The sequence below is a fragment of the Callorhinchus milii genome, unplaced genomic scaffold (assembly GCF_018977255.1).
Source record: "Callorhinchus milii isolate IMCB2004 unplaced genomic scaffold, IMCB_Cmil_1.0 Scaffold42, whole genome shotgun sequence".
NCBI classification, from domain to species: Eukaryota; Metazoa; Chordata; class Chondrichthyes; order Chimaeriformes; family Callorhinchidae; genus Callorhinchus; species Callorhinchus milii.
The window spans coordinates 326,129-346,943 of NW_024704783.1; the positions used below are offsets into that span (position 1 = coordinate 326,129).

The following is a 20,815-nucleotide window of genomic DNA, read 5'->3' on the forward strand; positions in this document are numbered from 1 at the left end:
AGGCGTTCGGAGCAGAGGCAGACGGAAGTGACGACCTGGAGATGAGGGCCACCCCCCCTCACGACGGTTGGTGCGTGTGGCATGGCCGCAGGTGAAGCCGACTTGCGTGCCATCAGTGAGGGGGGTGGTGTCACCTGGGGTAATTCATCTTTCGCTGAGGGCCATAATGTCAACCTTCTTCAGTGTCGAATGAAGAAACTATACTTCACTGAGAGCCGCTCAGATACAATCAAATATTTCAAAGGAAGACTCACAAATATTTAAGTGATGGAAGAAGGCCATTCAACCCAATGTGTCTGTATCACCCGCCGTCAAGAACAATCATCTCAATCTACATTGTCTCGCCTTTCCCTACACTGTGACTCTTGTAGGTCACTCCCACTCCCTCAAATCTCAGGTATGTTTCACTGAAAGCTCGTGGATTCAAACCATCCTCATGGTCCAAAACCAGATCTTGTTGGGGCACAAGAAACCATATCAGCTGCTACGCTGACGTCAGCAAAATTGTTCTTCTTCTCATTGATCATCCTTGAGGAAAAAGAAAACCCAGGTTCCTATTTTCCATTACCAGCCACCTGCTTCACAAATCTTCCCATGCCCCACAGTCCTCTATCCCAATTCCAAATATGAGATGTCGGTATTCCTTGGCTCCAAGACAGGAATCATACACTCTACGTCGACAGACTCCACAGCCACCACCAACCCAATCCTTCACTTTTTCTCTACTGATTCTACTGATTTACTTATTAACAGCTTTGTGAGCCTCGCGAACTCCTTCAAAACTGCATCCTCCTGGGGAGCAGCAAAAGAACTCACGAGAATCCACATCCTGTAAATTGAAGGTCTTATCCCCAAACCGCCTGTTCTTTCCTTTGGTGCAAGTCATTTGTTTCCAGGTTTGCTCTTTCTTTTCCCCGCAGTGCCTAACTCTCATTAACAGCATTAAACTGAGACAATTACCAATGACATTGACTCCGTATGTGACACCGGTGTTCCAAACCTTCATATTGAAGGGAACTGTTCCAACTCAACACTATCGAACATTCACTTAAAATGTAATTCTTCAAAATATTTGTCGTTCAGTTACCTTCTCTGCCGCGTGTCCTCTTATGTCCAGCTTTTTCGTTCTGCCCTATCGTAGGTTTCACTCTCTTTACCTCTTTGTCTGCCCGCCATTCCAGGGACACTGGTGTTCCAACCGTTTGCATTTCAGACACCAAATCGTGGATGAATTCCCAACTGTCCTTTAACCCCATAGTCGTGCTTTGAAGAACTCATTTCTCCCCCATCTCCGAAATATTGGTCCTGTACATCTCTACTTTTCCCCTGGAGCTGACCAGAAATTTAGGATTAGTGGCTAGATAAGCTAGGATTATTCTACTTGGAGCAGAGGCTGTTAATAAGAGACTGATCAGAAGTTTTCCAATTGATCAGTGTATTCGATAGGCTGCAAAACGAACAAATATTTCTGATGACGGGTTAGTCGGTATCAAGAGGACAACGATTTAAAATATTTGCTGAAAAAATAGAGGGTCAAACGGAGGACAATGGCAATCGTTGCAAAATAATGTGATTGTTCAAGTTTGTTATTTTCTACACTATCCTGTAGTTTGAAAGAATGGGGGAAAATACAAAGGAAAATCAAATTGACAACGGTGGGATTCGAACCCACGACTCCGAGGAGAAGACTGGAAACTTAATCCAGCGCCTTAGACCGCTCGGCCACGCTACCACATCTGAAAATCTATCTCCCTTCTTTCTCTCCTGCAATTGAGCAAATTCATTACTTTGACGATATCCCTTCAGTGACACCAACAGTGTTCACCTTCAATTACAACACAACAGCCTGTGGAAATCCTCCTAGGCATCTCCAGCGTGATTCCTTCTAAATCTATCTTCACTTTCCACTGTAAAACCTAATGGTCCTCTTCTCCTGTCCTCGCCTCCACTTCTATCCTGTACCTAGACGTCTATCCCTCCCACTCTATTATCCTGTGTGAAATGAGAGCTGGTTTTCCTGAAAAACAGAAAGATTGGCCACAGATTTACTGTGACTGGTAAACTCTAAACTGACCATCTTTGAAACAGGAGATTATATTAATTGCAATCAATGGTTTGATCATCATACTCTTTCACTTTATTGGATTCTGTTCGCTGATGTTTCGACAACTTAAGATCAAACGGAACCAACTATAATAAATTTTTATGTCACATCTTCTGCTTCAAAACTACAGGTACAACAGAATTCAATTGAGCCGCAGGAATTAAGTCTTATCGTTTTTGTAGCCTGAAATCTTCACTTTCTTTGCAAACTGGAACTTATTTTCATAGTAACAATCTTTTATCTGCTTCAGTCGCTGCAATTGAAACAGTGAATGATCATCAACACCGAAGAATCATTTTTGAAAAATAAAAGTGAAATAGATGTTTCAACGACGTTTCGAAGCTGCGACATTTCACGTTTCAGGCAAACGTGATATCCGCTAAAATACTGAAAATTCAGGAACTTAATGAATTTCGGAAAAACGGATAAAAATCAGATGCTGCTCCACCTTTCGGATCTTTTCCAAAACTCCTGATATTGCTGGATTGGTCTACAATAACAACAACAACAACAACAAGATTCCATTTATAGAGCGCCTTTCACTTCGGGAGGACGTCCCAAGACACTGATCAAGTCACTCATAATAAGTGACAATTGGAAACTCCCGAATGCAGGTTGAAGAAACGAAGTAAAAAGTCCTGGAAATACAAATACACATCCAGCCAAACGGTAGAAACACAAGGGCACGTAGCCAGGAAACAAGTGACTGATGCGCTGCAACATTTTCAATATGAAGACCATTTAACCAAACAAATGTTTAGTTTCTGACCATTCATTTGAAATGCAGTGCTGCAAGCCAGTGAGTAAATGCATTTCCCCAAACAGTTTTCTTGGAATATCGCCTGAATAAAGCTTGAAATTATTGATGAGTTTTCAAGACTTAGTGCTCACTAAGTCATCAGTGGTCGACAGACTGTCTGAGTATGGACTCGGGTCTCCGTCGTGGCAGTAGAAGTTTGATCATAAGTAATGAGAAATGTTGGTAGATGCGGTTTGCGAATGGTCTAAGGCGCTGGATTTAGACACCAGTTACTTTGGGGAAGTCGGTTGGAAACCCAAACCTACCAAACACTTATGGCGTTGTTCATCTTGTACAACGACCATGTCAGATGTGTATTGTGAACAGCAACAGCATGTGTGCATATTGGTATCAAGATCCAATCAATAATCAGCAGCCAGCGTTTGTGTCGGTGAAGCAATCCCCTGACAACGTGATAGAGTGGATGGCGATTGATCACCCTCAGACCAGACTAAGTTAGCTGCACACTTCCAGCTTCACATTTCTGAGCTGGCTGATTCACTGAGGTGATACCCAACCGTTTTCTTCCTTTAGTTTTGACTCAAAACCCCCTATTTGAGGCCTGGGGATTGTTTATTTGTTATTGTGTCAGATGCACTTTTCCTCCACAAAAAAAAGCATTGGTACGGAATCGAACCCGGGTTTCCCACGTGGGAGAGCATTCTGCCATTGAACCACCAATGCGTTTGTAAGAAAACATATTTTGATCAGGATGTAAGTGTCACACAATATATGATAAAAACTGCGAGCTATTTTGGATGAATATTGCAGAGTCAACCAACTAACACGGCCAACTTGCCTCCCTCATCCTCTCTCCACGTTAACTCTCTCCCTGTTCCTTGCACAAGGAAGGCCTTGATGAGCGACTTGAAGATGGATAGGAAGGGGACAAGTTGGAGGGATTGTGGCAGTGAGTTCCAGAATTTCCCGTCTTACCTTCGGTGTCCGAGCTTTCAACTTTTCTGTCCCGACAATCTGGTACTCCATCCCACAGTCCCGTCACCTCGCTTCCTCCCTTGCCTCCTTCAAGGCTGTTGATTGATTTAGACGTGAGGTTTCAAACGAGGCGTCTCTGGGCCAAGCCCAAACGATGGCCAGTCACTACATAACTGTTTGATGCACTTGGTTGTGTGGAGAATGGCTGTACCAAAACTCTGCAGTCACGACACTATACAGAAATATGCAGAGCATTGAAACGTTACAGGATCTGTATCAATTAGATGGATTGTAGTATTATTCCCGTTTCTCAGACCAGTAATATCAATGGGTCTTACAGTCGTCAACAAAGTAATAAGAGGAGAAGATTGTGGCTTTTGCACACGGGTTCCTCATGGTTTCCTGGGATCACAGTCACTATCAACTGATTTCACAAGAAGAGACTAAAGGAGAGGAATTGACATACAAGTCACTGGGAGCCGCTGCACACTCACACTGAAACTGAAACCAATTACAATCAGAAAATGGTGAAGGTGAAAATGGCTTCAAGACTCCAGGCTGAGAGCTGTGTTGAGAAGATCATTTGTCCGATTTGTCTGGATTTCTTCACTGTTGTATTCAGCCGTCAGTGCGGCCACAACTTCTGTCGCCACTGTATTGCCCGGTGCTGGGAAAATCAGGAAAGAAACCCCTGTGCTGTTTGTCAGGAGATTTTTCTAGAAAGGAAACTTTGGTTTAATCGTACACTGGCAAGTCTGGCAGAGAAAGCACCAGAAATCAGTTTGGAGACTGGGCACGACAGATATTGGAGTTAAATGTCACTGTGGAAAACACCGGGAAGAACTGTGTGTGTTTTTGTTTATGTCGGTGATAATTTATGTGTGTTTCTTTGTGTCCGTCTGTATGTGTCTGTGTGTGTGTGTTTTAATGTGCGTGTGTCTCTCCGTGCGTGTTTGTACCTGTATGTTTGGGCGTGTCTCTTCATCCAGGTGCGTGTCTGTGTGCGTGTGAGTCTATGCGTGTCTTTCTGTGTTAGTCTGCGTATGGCTGTGTGTCTGCGTTATTGTGTCTGTTTGTGCCTGTGTATATGTACATCTGTGTGTGTGTGGTCTCTCTCTGTGTGTGTGATTCTGTGTTTATCCATGTGTGTCTCTGCGGATGTGCCTTTGTTTGTGTGTGTGTGTCTGTTTGTGTTTGTATCTGTGTAAGTATGTGTGTGTGTGTTTGGGCGTCTCCCACCTGTCTTCCCGCCTCCTCTGCCGCCGGGACACCAACTGTTACCGCCTGGGATCCCTCCACCAGGCCCATCGTGGTAACCGGCGTTGGTTGTCAGAGATCAGCCACCAGAACCGTTCAGTCGCTCCGTCCCTCCACAGCTATAGCCTCCGAAAGGCAAAAGTCACATCTTCCAAGCTCAGCCATGCCCTCCCAACACAAACGTTTCCTCAAACATGACGGTCATTTCTTCCCCACGAACCCAAATACTCTCCATACCACTCTATACTGCGGCCTCTCCCACCACCACCCAAAAAATCATCCGCATTTCTCCACAAAATGTTCGCTCCCTCCATGATAAAGCCTCATTAACCGCGACCCCATCCTGGATGAGAACCTGGATATCGGTCGGCTTAGGGAAACCTCTCTTTCACCCAGTGTCTCCGGGCGCATTAGTGTAACGTTACCCTCCTGGCTACATCTTCCATAACAAACCCCGCCCTAAGCAACTACGCGATGGGTTGACCCTCATTCCTCGAGCTTCCCACCGTCTATTCCATTATTTCAATGACTGCTTCTCTTCAATTGAGCACCTAAACCTCGACCATCCCTCCTTTCTCTCACTCAAAGTTCTCCATGGGTTACGGCCGCCACCTCAAACCCGTCTCCTTCCTCTTCGATATCTCCGTTATTTCTTCCCCATCGTTCTGCTCTGACCGCCTGCTCATAATGGGCAACTTCAAACTACACCAAGAGAATCCCCTTGCACAACTTCCTCAGATTTCACTGAACTCCTCTCCTCCCAAAACCACACCCTCCACATCAACTCGCCGACCCACAAGCGGGGCCATTCCCTAGAGATCGTCATCTCACATGGCATCGACATTTCCATCACGGACAAGGCCATCTCTGACCACGTTCTCATCCCCTTCAGCTGTCGCATCCCTCTCCCCTCCATCAATAAATCATCCCTGCATTTCTGCCAACGGAAGAAGCTGTCCCTCGCGAACCTCAAAAAGTACCCTCTCATCCTCAGACCTCCTATATCTCAGGCCCACCAAACACGGCTGCCATGAAGCAGTCATCAAGCTGCTCCATGATCGACTCTCACAGACAACGATCGTGACGGTCTCAAGCGACATCCTCTCTGTCTGTGACCATGGCACTCTCTGCCTCCTCGCCCTCCTGAATCTCTCTGCCGCGTTTGAAACAGTGGATCACCGCATCCTCCACTACCGCCTGTCCTCCATCATCCACCTCAGTGGGACCGCAATCGCTTGGTTGGATTCACACCTTACAAAGGACAACACTAAATTTCTGCAAATGGCTTTTCCTCGCGCTTCCACTTGGTCAATTGTGCGGTACGTGAATGATATATCCTTTGGGGGTAGCTCTCTTCCTCATATAGTTACTGCTTCTCGGTGATATCATCCGCAGACACTTGGTTAACTTCCACATGTATGCGGATGGCACTCAACTTTACGTTTCCATCTCCAGCTGCGACCCGCCAGTCTCCTGATGTTGGTCAGCTTGTCTATCGGACATCATGAGCCTGTTCAGCGCAAATTTCCTGCAGTTAACGTCAATCAGGAACAAGCAATACTTTATGGCTCCCGCCGACACTTACCCATCCTTTGTCAACTTTCGGCTGGAGTGCTCTAACTCCTTCCTCGCCGGTCTCCCCTCCTCACTATCCACAAACCTATTCAAAATTCTACCACTCGCATTCCCACCTGCACCAAACGTTGTACTTGCCACAGAACTCGGATCGACATCAAGATATTCACTCTAAAGTTTAATTTCTTCCAATATTTGGCACAATCTATCTCTCTAACATTTCATCACATGTATACAGGGTGGAAGTAAAGTACACGCTTCCATGTGAATCCTCGATAGTATAGTGGTTAGTATCCCCGCCAGTCACGCGGGAGACCGGGGTTCAATTCCCCGACGGGGAGGTCGTTTTCGTGTTTGTTAACAAATTTGTCCACGTTCTTATAGTTTTGTGTGAATCTGAAAATATTGGGGTAGAAAGGTCGTTTGGATACAGGTGTCTTTTCTCGCATGAAGCACAAAGTTCATTCCCTTTGCAGAACATTGCTTGAAGCGCTTTTAGAATTCTCGGAGATGTGCTAAGATACTGTATCAAGTGAAACATGTATTAATATTCACACGCGCAATAGACAGTTTGAATATTATCCTATGCCAAATGCAATGATTATTACAAGTGAGTTTGTTTGGGAAGACACGCACTCTCGATTAACTTTGATGTCCATTCATTGCCACTAACACAATCCAAGTGTTATAGGATTCAGGGATACAGGCATTCCGTATACAGGGTGACCAACCCTAATGATAATTATTCTATTATCTATGATAAAAATGTTTATCATTCCTTTAACACTGATTTTACATGGTAATTGTTTAGCCACATGAACGACGCTGTCACTTTACATATGAATTGATTTAGTTTTTTCTAACAGTGTATATATGAGTTTCCAAAAAATTTTTGCAGTTGGTTGATATTACCGTTTATGTCGTGAAGTCGCGTAGAATAGTTGTACGAATAGTCCCCGTTGCACCGATGACAAAAGAAACATTTGTTTTATATTTCCACCTACTTATGCATTGATCTCCAAGCTCGATATATTTCCAGATTTCTCCAGCTGCTTATCTTTCACATGGTAATCACTTGGAATATTTACATCAATCATATACTGCATGTAAATTCTAATCAATTATTGATACCAATATCTGGTCTGTTATAGCTGATTGACCTGTCTTTATGTAATTTAATGTATCTGTGTCAAATGCGAGGATTATTGCATTATTATAATTGTAAACCACAGATTATCGTAAAGTTGTTTAGTTGCATGATTTTCACTGACTGATGTTGATAACAGTTGAACTTTACATCAATATCAAATTCTTTACGAATTGTCCAGTGAATATATTTAACTGCATTGTTAAGTTTCATCAGATATTCTGTTTCTATGATTAATGTAACGATAACCATGAACATGGTGGCGAAAGTAATAGCATATCCATGTTCGAATGAACACAAGCAATAAAACTAGCAACCTTGAGAGGGAAGATTAGTTTCAGTGATAGAATGTTAGTAAACAAGAATACGGTTCGCAGTCGATTGACGAATCGCTTTTCTGTTGTAATAATCCCTTCAATAATAAAAATAAAAAAAGAATAATAGCAGTGAATTGGTCACCTTGTTCCACAAGTATTTGTGGGCTGCTACTGCTACTACCTGCTGCTCTTCGGCTACAAAACATCTAGTAAATTCACTTTACTCTATATTCTGTGAAACGCCTTGAGACGCCTTGAAGACGTGATAAGGTGCTTTAACAAATGCCAGGTTAATTATTATTATTGTTCGCAGCACCACTGCTGCTAGTGTAACTTAATTAAAATTGTAGCCCGTACGAGGATTGAACCTGCGACCTTGGCGTTATTAGCACCACACGCTCACCCACGAAACTAACCGGCCTGACTTGCTGAGTGAGTCACTGGAAGCTCTGATTATTGATATACGGTATGCAAAATTGTGATTGACATATTGTCATGCCTTATCTGCACAACAGACAGAAACGTTATTCAAATAATTAACCAATCTGCTGCTTGCAACACAACTTTGAGGCAGAGGTATAATCTCCCAGATATCCACTTGCTCAGAAGAAACCATATACTCAGCATTTCAGTTGAAGTGTGGTATCAAATCAAATTTGAACTGAATTAATTTATTCTCAAACCAATTCCGGATATTGCCTGAGCTTATTTCCCTGATTTGTGTCTTTAATAAAGGATACGATTATCGGCAGTTTTGATTTGAATTAAATAGATCATTTGTTCACAAAATATACAGTCAACTAACTTTAAACTACATAGTGCGAAGAGTTTTGACACGTCTCGAAGCCACTGTATGACATGCAAGTATTATTATTATTATTGGTGCTGTGAAGCGCAGCCACGATTGCAGGACATATCTGCCTGTTTATTGTACACAAGCAAATTTCGGTTCCAATCGGAAAAATAAAATGAAATGCTTCCCTGACCGAGAATCGAACCCGGGCCGCGGCGGTGAGAGCGACGAATCCTATCCACTAGAAAGCAATAATCCTCGCATATAAAAAAAAAGGTCCAAAAGAGAATTGAACCGTCATTGAAATGCAGAGAATCAGAGTGACCAATAAGACTGAGTAAGTTTCGTTGCTTCTCATCAGCAACAAGAACAAAAGCAAAATTACATTTATAGAGCGCCTTTCACGTCGTGAGGATGTCGCAAACCTCATTTTCTCATAAGAAAATGAGAATCTTTGGGGAACATTGAAACGCGTTTTTTTAATTCGTTTATAGGGACGAGAGAAGAAGAGAACAATGAAATTATTAAGAGTAGGAAATGCAGTTCTTGGAGAGAGAAACATTGATAAGCACTGGCACATTAGGCATCCATCGTAACTCAGGGTTCATCTTCCAGTTGTTCAACCTTTAATTGATAGAGGTGACTTCTTGGCGAGAGATATTCAGAGATAAATGGATAGGGCGGGTAATTCGAATTAGAGAAAGAGATCAGCCATATTCTTAATAAATGGCGGTGCAGGCTAAGAGACCGACAGGATTAGTACTGCTCCTGCGTCCTATGGTCTTATAACAAGATAAACCGAGGATCTGCGCCTGTTCAAGTCGACTGCAAAGACCACATGGCACGGTTTGTAAAGACCATGGAGGTTTCCTTGTTAGCTGGCCAAGATGCTCCAAACAAATCAATCAATTACTTCATGGATGTTGGAGCCGAATGGTAACTACGTTTTCTTAAGAAATACTTCATGAGAACACTTTACAATGGCGACAATAATAAGCTTTGCATTGAATACAGCCGCTCATTACGTTTCCGAGACGTCTCACAGAATATAGCGGAGTGTTCCTCATCATTATTTAGTTCAGATTTGTAATAAATTGGTATGTCGATTACATGTTATCGGCAAAACACGGACGCCAATTCGCACAATTGTATCCTACACTGATTATTATTTTTATTTGGTATACATTTTTATTGCTGAAAAAGTGATCCACCAACAGATAAATAAACAATCAGGTTCCCACTTACATAAACAGGTGTGTCGAGAACGAAACTTACACAACGTTTCGTCCCGCTGGGAATCGGATCCAGTTCTCTCGTTAGCGAGGCGAGTGCTCGAAGCTACAGAAATCCACGCTAACAACAGCAACAACATTAGTGTAGCGTCTTCCGCGTCAGGAGGACAGTCAGGGATCCGTACTAAGCTGTTAGCTGGGTTTGCAGTAAATCACTTGAAAGATTTTTCAAAGCACTCATGGAGGGTGGGGGTGTGGGGCAGGTTGTGGGGAGTTGTGGAGTGCGTTGGGAGAGAGGAAGAGAGCGAAAATGACAACACACAGTGCATTGGATGCTTTGCAGCTGCAATAACTGGACATAAACCCGTGGTCAGGATGTGCGAGGCAGATTTTCTAACTCACATCCACTCTCTTCAAGTTCAATTTTCTTTCCGCAGGAGCACAAAAAGAAGGACAATGAAAAAAAAGCGGAGCAACGTTTATCAAAACTGAACACAATCGATAGCTTCCTGAAAATGCACACACAGCCCCCAAATAACAATTAATTATAACATAAAAGCTTTAGAAATTAAAACTTGTTCCCATTTTATGATAATAAAAGTAACAAAAACAACAATGACATTAATCTGATAAAACAATAATGATGATAATAAGAAAACCATCAAGATACTTATATAATCATAATATAATAACATTAAAAGAAACAATAAGCACTTAGGAATGTTAACAGTAATAATAACGATCCCCTTATCTTCGCTCCTCACGCCTCGCCATGATTGATTTTTGCCGCTTCCGCGCCCATTCCTCGCGCATGCGACCTTTTCCCCGTTTAACCATCTCTCGGGAGCCCGCCCGCATTAACACCTCGGAGGTCCCATTGGTACTGGCTGCACGTGCACATGAGTAACTCTTTCCCGTCAATAACGTCAACAGAACCACGACCTGTAGCTCCTCGACCCCATCATTCCCTGCCCATAACTGTTAACTTGCTGTGATCTGGGCTATTCTAAACAATGTCCAAAATTATACATTATCATGTTATTAATCATTATTAAATCATATTCCCCCGGCCTAACCACCCCCCACCAACCCACAACGCCTTCGCCCCCCCCCCCCCCTCTCTCTCTCTCTCTCTCTCTTTCTCTCTCTCTCTCTATGTATATATATATATATCATCGTCACTCTCGAATGCTCCCTTCCTCCCTCTCTTTCTTCCTCCATCGCTCCCCCAAACCCTGTTTCCTCAATAACTCAAGGCTCAGACTGATAGTTTTTTAAAAAAACAGAGGCATTAGGGGATATGGGGATAGCGTAGGTAATTAGAGTTAAGTCACAAGAACAGCCATGATCTTATCGAATGACGGGGCAGGCTCGAGTGGTCGAATAGCCTACTCCTGCTGCTAATTCTTACATTCTTATACCTTTCCCTCTCTCTCTCCATAAGAGCAATTCCTTCCCTGCCTCTCTATCCCTCCATCCCCAGGGTACCATCCTCTCAGGGAAGCGCAGGAGCTGGCAGTTGGGAGGATGCAGCGCGGAGAGCCGGAGAAATAGTGGCTGTTACTGCATTGTGTCCTTATTCAGCACCTCCTGTTACTGCACAGACTGACCCACGATTCCTGTCACGTAGTGACCCACGGCTCCTGTCATATAGAGACCACGACTTCTGTCACTGCAAGCACATAGTTACACTCGGCTCTAACAACATAGTGTCCCTCGGCTCCTGTCACATAGAGACCCAGCCTGCTGTCACTGCACATAATGTCATTCGGCTCCAGCCACATAGTGGCTCCCGGCTCCTGTCGCACAATGAACGGTGGCTGGTGGAGATAAAGTGGGGTGAGAGCCATTGAGAAAAATAATGAGCGAGAGAGAGTGTGTGAGTATGAGAGTGTAAATCAGGTGTGTGCGCGCGCGTGTGTGTGTCTTTGTGTGTGTGTGTGTGAGAGAGAGAGAGAGACAGATAGAGAGAGAGCACCTGCACAGTGAAACCTACACAGTGAAACCGCAAGAATAGTTTGTTGTAATGGAATGCAGGTTGTGCATATTCCCGCTAATCCTAATTGCAGAATTATTTCTCATGATTTAGAAATGTTAGCAAAATTGGCAAAGGAAACTGCACATCAGTCAGGTTGAGAACCCGTCTGTATAAATTATAGAGTTTCTGATTCAAAAAAAATCACGCAGCATCTGGACATTAATAAATTATAAAAGTTAGCCAATATGGGATTATGAAAGGGCTAACTGCCGAACCAATTTACTAGTTTGTTTTTCTGTGTGACAAACGTACTTAATAAGAAAAGGCAATGGATGAGGTAAATACGGATTTCAGCAAGGCCTTTTCTTATAGATTCTCATGAAAGGCTGGTACCTAAAATTAACAAATCGGGAATCAGAAAACCCTTCTTGCAAGGGGTATGTAATTGCATGACCTATAGAACCCAGAAGAGGTGGTGCTACAGGGAGTGTCATCAGGCTGGGCGCATGTTATCAATGGAGACGCTGAAGGTTCTGTTGGGACCTCTTTAATTTAACTTGTTCATAAATGATTTCGTCCTGTGAGTCACAAGCACATTTGTTAAATTTGCAGAGGATACACTGATAATGAACGTGGCAGACTCCAAGGATGAACGGGGCAGGTTATAGGAGGATTTAAACATACTTCGAAATTGGGCAGGTAGTTGGCAGATGAAATCTATTGCAGAAAAAAGCAAAGTGTTCACATTGGGTCAAAAAGTTCAAGGAAGGGAGGACTATTTATATGGTAAGAAAATAATCTGTATGTAAAATGAAACGGACATGTGAATCCTGACTGAAAATAAATTGAATGTATTCAAACAGTGTTCCGTTGCAGTGACTAAGGCAAACCAGATGCTGTGCTCCACTAAAAGAGCAATATTGCGTCGGAATAGTGGAGTAATAATTCCACGTTACTAAGTACAGATGCATTTGCAGCCGGGAGTTTGATAACTACGGAAACCTTTGACCATGATGATGATTATACAAACAAATTTAGGTGCAAACCACCTAAATATGGAAAACCCAGAGATAGATTGTTCAAAATTGTGTGCACTCTATTTTGCTTTACGGACGCATTCTGCTTACCTAATTATGGATAATATTTTGTTAAGGTTGGCAAGAACCAATGCTTTTGGACCCCAGAATTTGCGTTGCGGCACTGCTGGATACCAAACAACTAAAAACGCATAGCTTGCCGTTCCTCTGGCTATCCGGCAAGCTTTCCCGCTGCCAATTCAACAGGGACCACCCGACCTGTTGGGGCATTAAGTTTAACAGGAGCTAAGTGAGTTGTTTCCCTTTCCCCAGTGCCAGGTCTTGTCGGTGAGTCAGGCTGACTGCGCTGTCATCGGCGTGCCCTGTGGCTCAGGAACTCGACGAGACACCATCACTGGTTCGATAGATTCGGACACTCCATTGCCAGCGATGTCATCACGGATCCAGTTTCGCTCCAAGAGAACGAATTTGCCCCCATCCCCACCCATTTGCAGGATCTCAGAATATTATCATTCCAGCTGACACAAGGACAAATTAGGCCGGTAACTTAAGCTAACCTTTTCTCGAGGGAGATCTTTCCAAATGCCGGAATACCATTTATTTTGTAAATTGGAAAATACAATGCAATTGAACACCGTTTCAGTTCAACTTTGGTCATTAAATGTTCATTTAGAATGAACACATCATCCATGTAAAACATAATATTCATCAATTTCCATGAAGTACTCCATTCCACATATAACTAAATATAAATATAACAATATATTGCTATTGACGAACTGCAGCCAGTTCTTCTTGTTTAAGCTATGCATAACGGTTTCACCCAAAGCAGACTTATTTTTCGACGTGCTTGAGTCGATTCTTCCTCCCACAACAGCACCAAGTATTTTTTCAAAAGCAAGTTTAAGAAAGAAAATAAGGAAATCATGGTGGGCCCATGCTATTGTTCCTTTTATAAGTTCATCATAACTCAACATATGGTATTTCATTCCCATTATTTACATATGTTCTAAAGATAAATTTTGTATCAATAAATTTGTTTCGGACTTTAATTGGAGGTTAGCAATGCAAGTAGTTATTTACATTTCGTAACATATTTTTAATGGAAAGGCTCATGAAAACAAAATCAACCCTTCCTTCACTATGACTAGGGATGTTCATGTTTAAAGTTTCTAAGAGGCAGGAGCAAACATTTTGGAAATATTTACTACAGTTGGGAGGAAACAGTGAATGAAATCTGCTTATAATGATGGTAGGTTTCCTTGTTAATGTAGATTTCATCAATAATGCTGCAGTTCAAAAGCGTGTGGTGCCATGTCCTTTCTTACCTTCTGTTTATGGCATTTGTCATTAATTTAGCAATAATATGAAATGAATAAACTAACAATTTCTTAAACGCTTTTCTGAACTTATTTTGAGTCAACGCATAAATATATGTGTTGGTACAGCAACTCAACCTTTGAAACATGATTCCGGTTTATTGCACGAACAACCGCATGCTATTGACACATGTTTCGCTATAATTATAATTGGAAAGTTGCCATTTCAAATAAAATGTAATACTTGATAACCACAGCAGTATAAAACTTCCCGAAATGGCAAAGAGTAAAATGATGCATTTTGTGCGGTTTTCCAACTCCGGATCAATTATTTTCGCAGAAATTCCCTGACCTCGAAGCCTCCTTCGGAGTTTACTGGCCATAAAATGTGTCTGGTAATCAGAGCATTGACAGGCAAAACAAAGCAAATCCAAATATCGGAGCAACAACTCGGTGAAGCTTTTCAAACGCTTCACAGGTGGCCAATGTATAATAGCTTGATTTGGAGACGCAGTACCATGGAGTACCGTCAATTATAACGTAAGGATCAGCTGTAAAGTACCAGGCAATGCTCAGCCGAGAACCGATAAAATTACAATAACCACTGTGGCTGTTCTCTCTGTGCAATATATTGGTTTCAACTTTAGGCAGCAAATGGCTACAAATCGACCGAAAGTAAAAGCAACAGTGAACCATACAGAATTGTGGACAGTTGCAGTTAGCAAAGCACCTTGAACACGACACAGTGGAGTATAGAATTAAAAACTTAATGGGAAATACATATTATTAATTTTGTTCAACAGCACATCAACATAGACGACCAGGAGATCCGCCGATGACATGGCTACCAAGTAGAGAGTGATGCATTTGGAGAGACCGCACTTTCTGCTTGTCAGGATCACAATCGCCAAAAAATTAACTGTGAGAAGTAATGGCAATAGAAAAGATAATTTATGCGAATAAACATTGTTTGGTTAAAAGTGTAAAGCTGTATCATATTTAATTGCGTTTTCTTCGAATTGTTCCCAAATTGTTCGCACACAACGAACAGTTAGTGCATTTTATACGAAATCCTATTAGTGCTAAGGGACATGTTCAAAGAATGTAAGGAAGCTCTGACGGAAGGTCATTGACCTGAAACATTAATTGATTTTCCTCTCTCCATATGTGCTGCCTGTCCTACTGTGTACTTCCAGCAACCTGTTTTTATTTAAAATTATCAGCATCTGAACTATTTGGCCTTTTCCCCATGAAGTTAGCAATGAGTATTGAACAGGGAAATTATTCATTGCCATACATAGCTTGATGATATATATAAATTTGTGTTGTGTTCTGGCAGCGTTTTCTTTCATTTGTTTCAATTACTTTAAAATTCAGTTAATATCCCAGAATTCTTCCGGTCTCATTCACGTATGCCAAATATCCTTTAGTAATCCAGTAAGCGATATCAAAGCGCCAAACCGTTTCGGGACAATAAAAAGGGGGTCGTACAATTCTTTACAACTGCTGATTAGTTGGTCTCATATAGAATGCAGAATCCAGTTATTTTCTGAAGTATGTCATCTTGACTTATTTACGAGGATCCCTCTACAAAACATTAGCAATAGGAAAATTTTCCTAAGAAAAGATGAGTGTAATATTCAAAGTGAAAAATGCTGATGTTTTAGTTGATCATCTTAGACTGCATTTTAAAAAAATACTAAGATATTACATGTAAAGCAAGAAAAGGGAATAACAATTTCATAAATATTTGTTATGCATTGTTAGCACGATCCATCACTGAAATATGTGGCTAACCCTTCGGTATGTTGAGCAGTATTGCCCATTATTGCTATTGTTGGTTGCAAATCAGAGTCCTATTCTCCGTACACAATAGGGATGTAGAAGACCAGAAAACACCAATATCAGGAAAAATACTTTAAAATCCAAGTCACAAGAAATTACTTGAAGTACGAAGCTCTTGTTGCACAGCTTCCACAGTAAGCCTCAACGTGGTATTTCACAATGAATCAGCACATCTCCAAATAACCAAACTGTTTGAAAAGCCCCGAAACGTATGTAAATTTTGTGGTCTATTCAAATGTGTAGAAGGTTACAATAGAATCAGAGAAACATACAACACCGTAGAGTCTATTCGGCGCCTAAAGTCTGCACTAAAGTAGGGAGTCCGTACCTACGGGACACAAATGCAACGCAGCGACAATGGAATAAAATGTAGGAATGAGAAGGAAATGTTGCACCCATTGAGCTGGTGGAAGTTGCTATTTGAATCCTTATTTTTTTCCCACTCTTTGAAGAGCACGACACACCTTTATGTTAGGGAAATAGTTACAGAAGGCAAAGGAAGGAATAAAGATTCGTATAGATTACAAACTCTAGGACGATCTGCTTGATCCGAGTGGAATATTTACGCTTGGTACAAACTTAGTAAATCTTTTTAAATCTTTGATCACATCCGTTTCCACTTGTTTTGCTACAGTCAGGGTTTATTGACCTGCACTTCCGAGTCTATTTGCTCATCTGAACCATTTATACTCCCAACCCTCTTTCTTACTAAAAAAATAATAAAATGATCTGTCACATTACAAAATGTTTTCTGCCACCCAATAGAGTTAACTTTTCAAAATGGTAAATCAATGCAACCGAATAAATTACGTGGAATTCCAAATGCTACAAGAATGGGGTAGTAAATAGCGATGATTGTAAGCAGCGTTGGAAGTACCATGCTGTTTGTTACACTACAACATTGTTTTTGCTGAAGGCAGAGGCTTCAATTGACAAACTGATGTCACATTGAAAGAAATGTGTACATATATCGAGCACGTATATGCAGCTTGCATCATGGATTAACTCCAATTAGTCCAATTAGTTCCAGAAATGTGAACAAACAAGATAATGCGTTTACGTGAAGACTGCACATGCAAAATTTTAATAACATTGTTTTTGTGAAACGGAAAATAAGTATTTAAAAAATCAAGCCTGGAACAAATCAGTACAGAATGATCGGAACAATATTGTTGAAACATTTGACATAAATTTGAAGAAGAACAAATTTTACTTGCGTCCAGATACAGCCACATGCAGATGCCGTTCATGCACAGAAGTGCAAAGGAGTATTTAAAGTTTAAAAATATATTATATTCCCACACTTGAACATAGAATATTGTGGACCGAGGTGGGGTGGTTGTCAAAAGGTGGGGAAGGAATGATAAACAAGAGTGTGGTTATGTGGCCAATGAATATTATCTTGAAACTGACCACGAAAAAGTTGAATGAGGGAGTGAGTTCTGGATTTAAATGCAATAACAGCAATTTGAATTCTTAAAACTTACGATCGATAAAGGCTTCAGTTTACAGTATTCACTGCAGTGATACCATCATCTCCTCAAGCTCAGATACTCTCAGCTCGAGCCGCTGGACGCACATTCTTCACATGTGTTTGTCCGGTACTAGCAAAGTGTTCTGGAGTTCCCACATGACACAGGATCTAAATTTTCAGCTGTTCTCTCATTTCCCCAGAAGCTTTTGTAAAATACATATATATAATCACGTAAATCTCCTCTGCGGATTTCCAACTCTCAGCAAATTCCTTCACCAGTTTCACTACTTTACAGCTTCTCTCTATTCACAACTCACTCCATAAGGATCTCTGCTGGAGATTTTCTATGAGTTCTTCAATTGGTGCCTATCTCCTCCATGATTCCGTGTGCACTGATTTTAGTCATAGGAATCTTGCAGAATAGTCAAGTGAGTCAATAAGAACCTGTACAATACCAATATACCGCAACAGATACTTATCTCCCTCTTTTAAGTTGTTTACTTACTACAATTATATTTCCAAGTTGGTTTATTTGTTTCAAAATAAAAACGCTGTGAGAAACATAGCACAACATTCTGCTAAAATTTGGGCTCGTCCGGGATTTGAACCCGGGACCTCTCGCATATTTACTTAGTTGCTAACCCCTAAGCGAGAATCATACCCCTAGACCAACGAGCCACTCGTGCTCCGAATAACTGAAATTTCAAAAAGAGAACTTAGCAATACAAAATTGAATGGAACTTTATTGATTTGCTGAACATTTAACAGAAATCGTCGTGATCATGAAATCGAATCGTCAACAAAAATGATCAAGCAATGCTCGTTAATTGCTGTTTCAATGTGCCAGCGAGGCCACGGTTAATCAACTCACATGCCATTTATCAACTAATATTTTCTTTGCAGTGAAAAAGAGCCAGTTCGTTTCTCGCGAGTTTGGTGGGCAATGAAACATAAGACTGTCAGTGCAGCTCACTTGAACGAAATCTCGACATCCTTTTGCCTTAACATGCAATGTCTCTGTTGCAGGATTTTTCCACTTGAAACCAAACTTGATCAAATTCAACACCATGTGCAACTTTTATCTTATATTTATTTCCAATTCTTGCTCAGCGTTTATTGAGGTTTGGTAAAAAACCGAACTGACAGAGGGTGAATCAAAACTAAAAAAAAACATTACTCCTTGACCTCCCTCATGCAACTCACTTGACTAAACCAATGAAAAATGCTGCTCTAGGTGAGGATCGAACTCACAACCTCGGCATTTCTCGAGGAAGCACTGTCATATAAGTACCGCGCGCTAACCTATTGCGCCACTAGAGCTACTTTATTATACTCTTTAGTTGATCATTTCATTTTAGTTTTCAAAAATAGCAACAATAAATATCAATGATGTAGAGGCTTCATTTGAGGAATGTCCGAGGTTCTATTTCTTATACTCGACTTTTTGTTCATTTTGAAGAAATGTAACACAGCTCAGCAATGTAAGTGTAACACAGCTCACCTTCCAACCTCCCCAATCCCGATCCCCAGCTCAGAGCCGAAACACAAACAGTCCAGTTATGTGGGACGTCGCCTCGACGTGAAAGACGCTGTATAAATTTAATTTTGTTGTTGTTGTGGTTGGGTTTGGTGGGCAAGATTAATCATTAGCAGAAAACATTGCTACCATTTTCATTTTCAGTAACGATAATTAACTCCACATCCAGTGACAAAGAGTTCAACGTCTCTTGTGAGCAAGAAAACAAAAAAAAATTGTATTGATGTAGCGCCCTCACGAAGGACAGCGTCCCTGAAGACAAATCAAACCGGGCACAAAGCAGCCTTTTCGAGTACAGTGACTACAGTAGTCCAAAAGTTATAATTTCTTGGAGTTGTAATGCTTAGTATTGATTGAACAATTCACTTCTGCGTGAAATAATATAAGTATGACGAAATGCCGAAATGACATTGGCAATAGATTCTGTGCTTTTAATAGAATCGAGTTTTTTTTCCTCTCGCTGACTTCCAAATGAACTTGGATTGCATTGGAAATTGATCCGAATCCTGATCACCAAAGCAACAGGCATCAAGTGAAGACCGTCAATCGATCCATGTAATGCAATTGCTTCTATCTGCATTTTGGATTCCTATGTTTACATCTTCTGTGACTGATCCCACTCACTTTCAGAAAACAAATGTCAATATTGCAGGCCACCAGCAAAGCAACCAATTAATTGAAAACCACAGACTGTCTTGACTCTGTATTTCTGTGTAGCACAATTGACAACATGTGGCACAATGAACCTGTGAGGTAACATCTCGGATCAGGGGACTCGTATAAAGCGCACACAACCAGTTGAGCAGTGGGGAAGGGTCAAACCATAGACATGGACAAGAAACCAGTTGTGAAATTGGTTAACAAAAAAATGAACATTCATCTGGATATTAAACGAGAAACTCTGGTATGTAACAACGGCTCCGTGGCTTAATTGGCAAAGGTCCTTTCTCATAAAAAAATGATCCTGGGTTCAAATCCCAGCGGTGCCTTGTTGAATACCTGATCATGACAAATCTTGGTTCTTCTGCTGTGAATCTCAAAGCATGATGACAAATTACGAAGCTTAGTTTTTTCCTTCATGCTCTGTCACCACCTCACTACCTAATTTCCTTAAGCCCAACTCCGACCAACCGTTTCCTCCGCTCGACTAGCTCCAGTCTCCTGTTAATCCTTCGTACGCTCCGTTCCACCACAGGTGAGTATGCAATCGCCCACTGTGCACCGAAATTCTGGAACTGTTTTCCCCAATGCCTCGGCTTTGCCACTTCCCTCTACACCATCAAATCCGTCTAAGCATCTTGCTGTATGATCGTGCGAATGGTCCCCTCCCCCCTCCCTCTACGCTGTTTCGGGGTCAGTCTCCGTCACTGTCAAGCACTCTGGAATGCTACCCCGCGTGAATTGGGCTTTATAATTTCAATCTGTTGTTGTAGCACCAACCAACCTGCAGATTTTGTGCATCTGA

At 41.6% G+C, this 20,815-nt stretch overlaps 3 non-coding genes across 3 annotated transcripts; all 3 read right to left on the bottom strand.

Moving 5' to 3' along the window:
- Nucleotides 1–1,647: 1,647 nt before the first annotated feature.
- Nucleotides 1,648–1,732, bottom strand: trnal-aag. The gene has a single exon. It is a non-coding gene; the product is annotated as a tRNA-Leu (tRNA).
- Nucleotides 1,733–18,400: 16,668 nt separating this feature from the next.
- On the bottom strand, nucleotides 18,401–18,491 carry trnap-agg. Its single transcript is given in 2 exon segments — nucleotides 18,401–18,436; nucleotides 18,456–18,491. It is a non-coding gene; the product is annotated as a tRNA-Pro (tRNA).
- A 548-nt stretch (nucleotides 18,492–19,039) lies between these two features.
- trnai-uau lies at nucleotides 19,040–19,133 on the bottom strand. The gene is made up of 2 exons: nucleotides 19,096–19,133; nucleotides 19,040–19,075 (listed from the first exon to the last, which is right to left on the bottom strand). It is a non-coding gene; the product is annotated as a tRNA-Ile (tRNA).
- Between the last annotated feature and the right edge of the window lie 1,682 nt (nucleotides 19,134–20,815).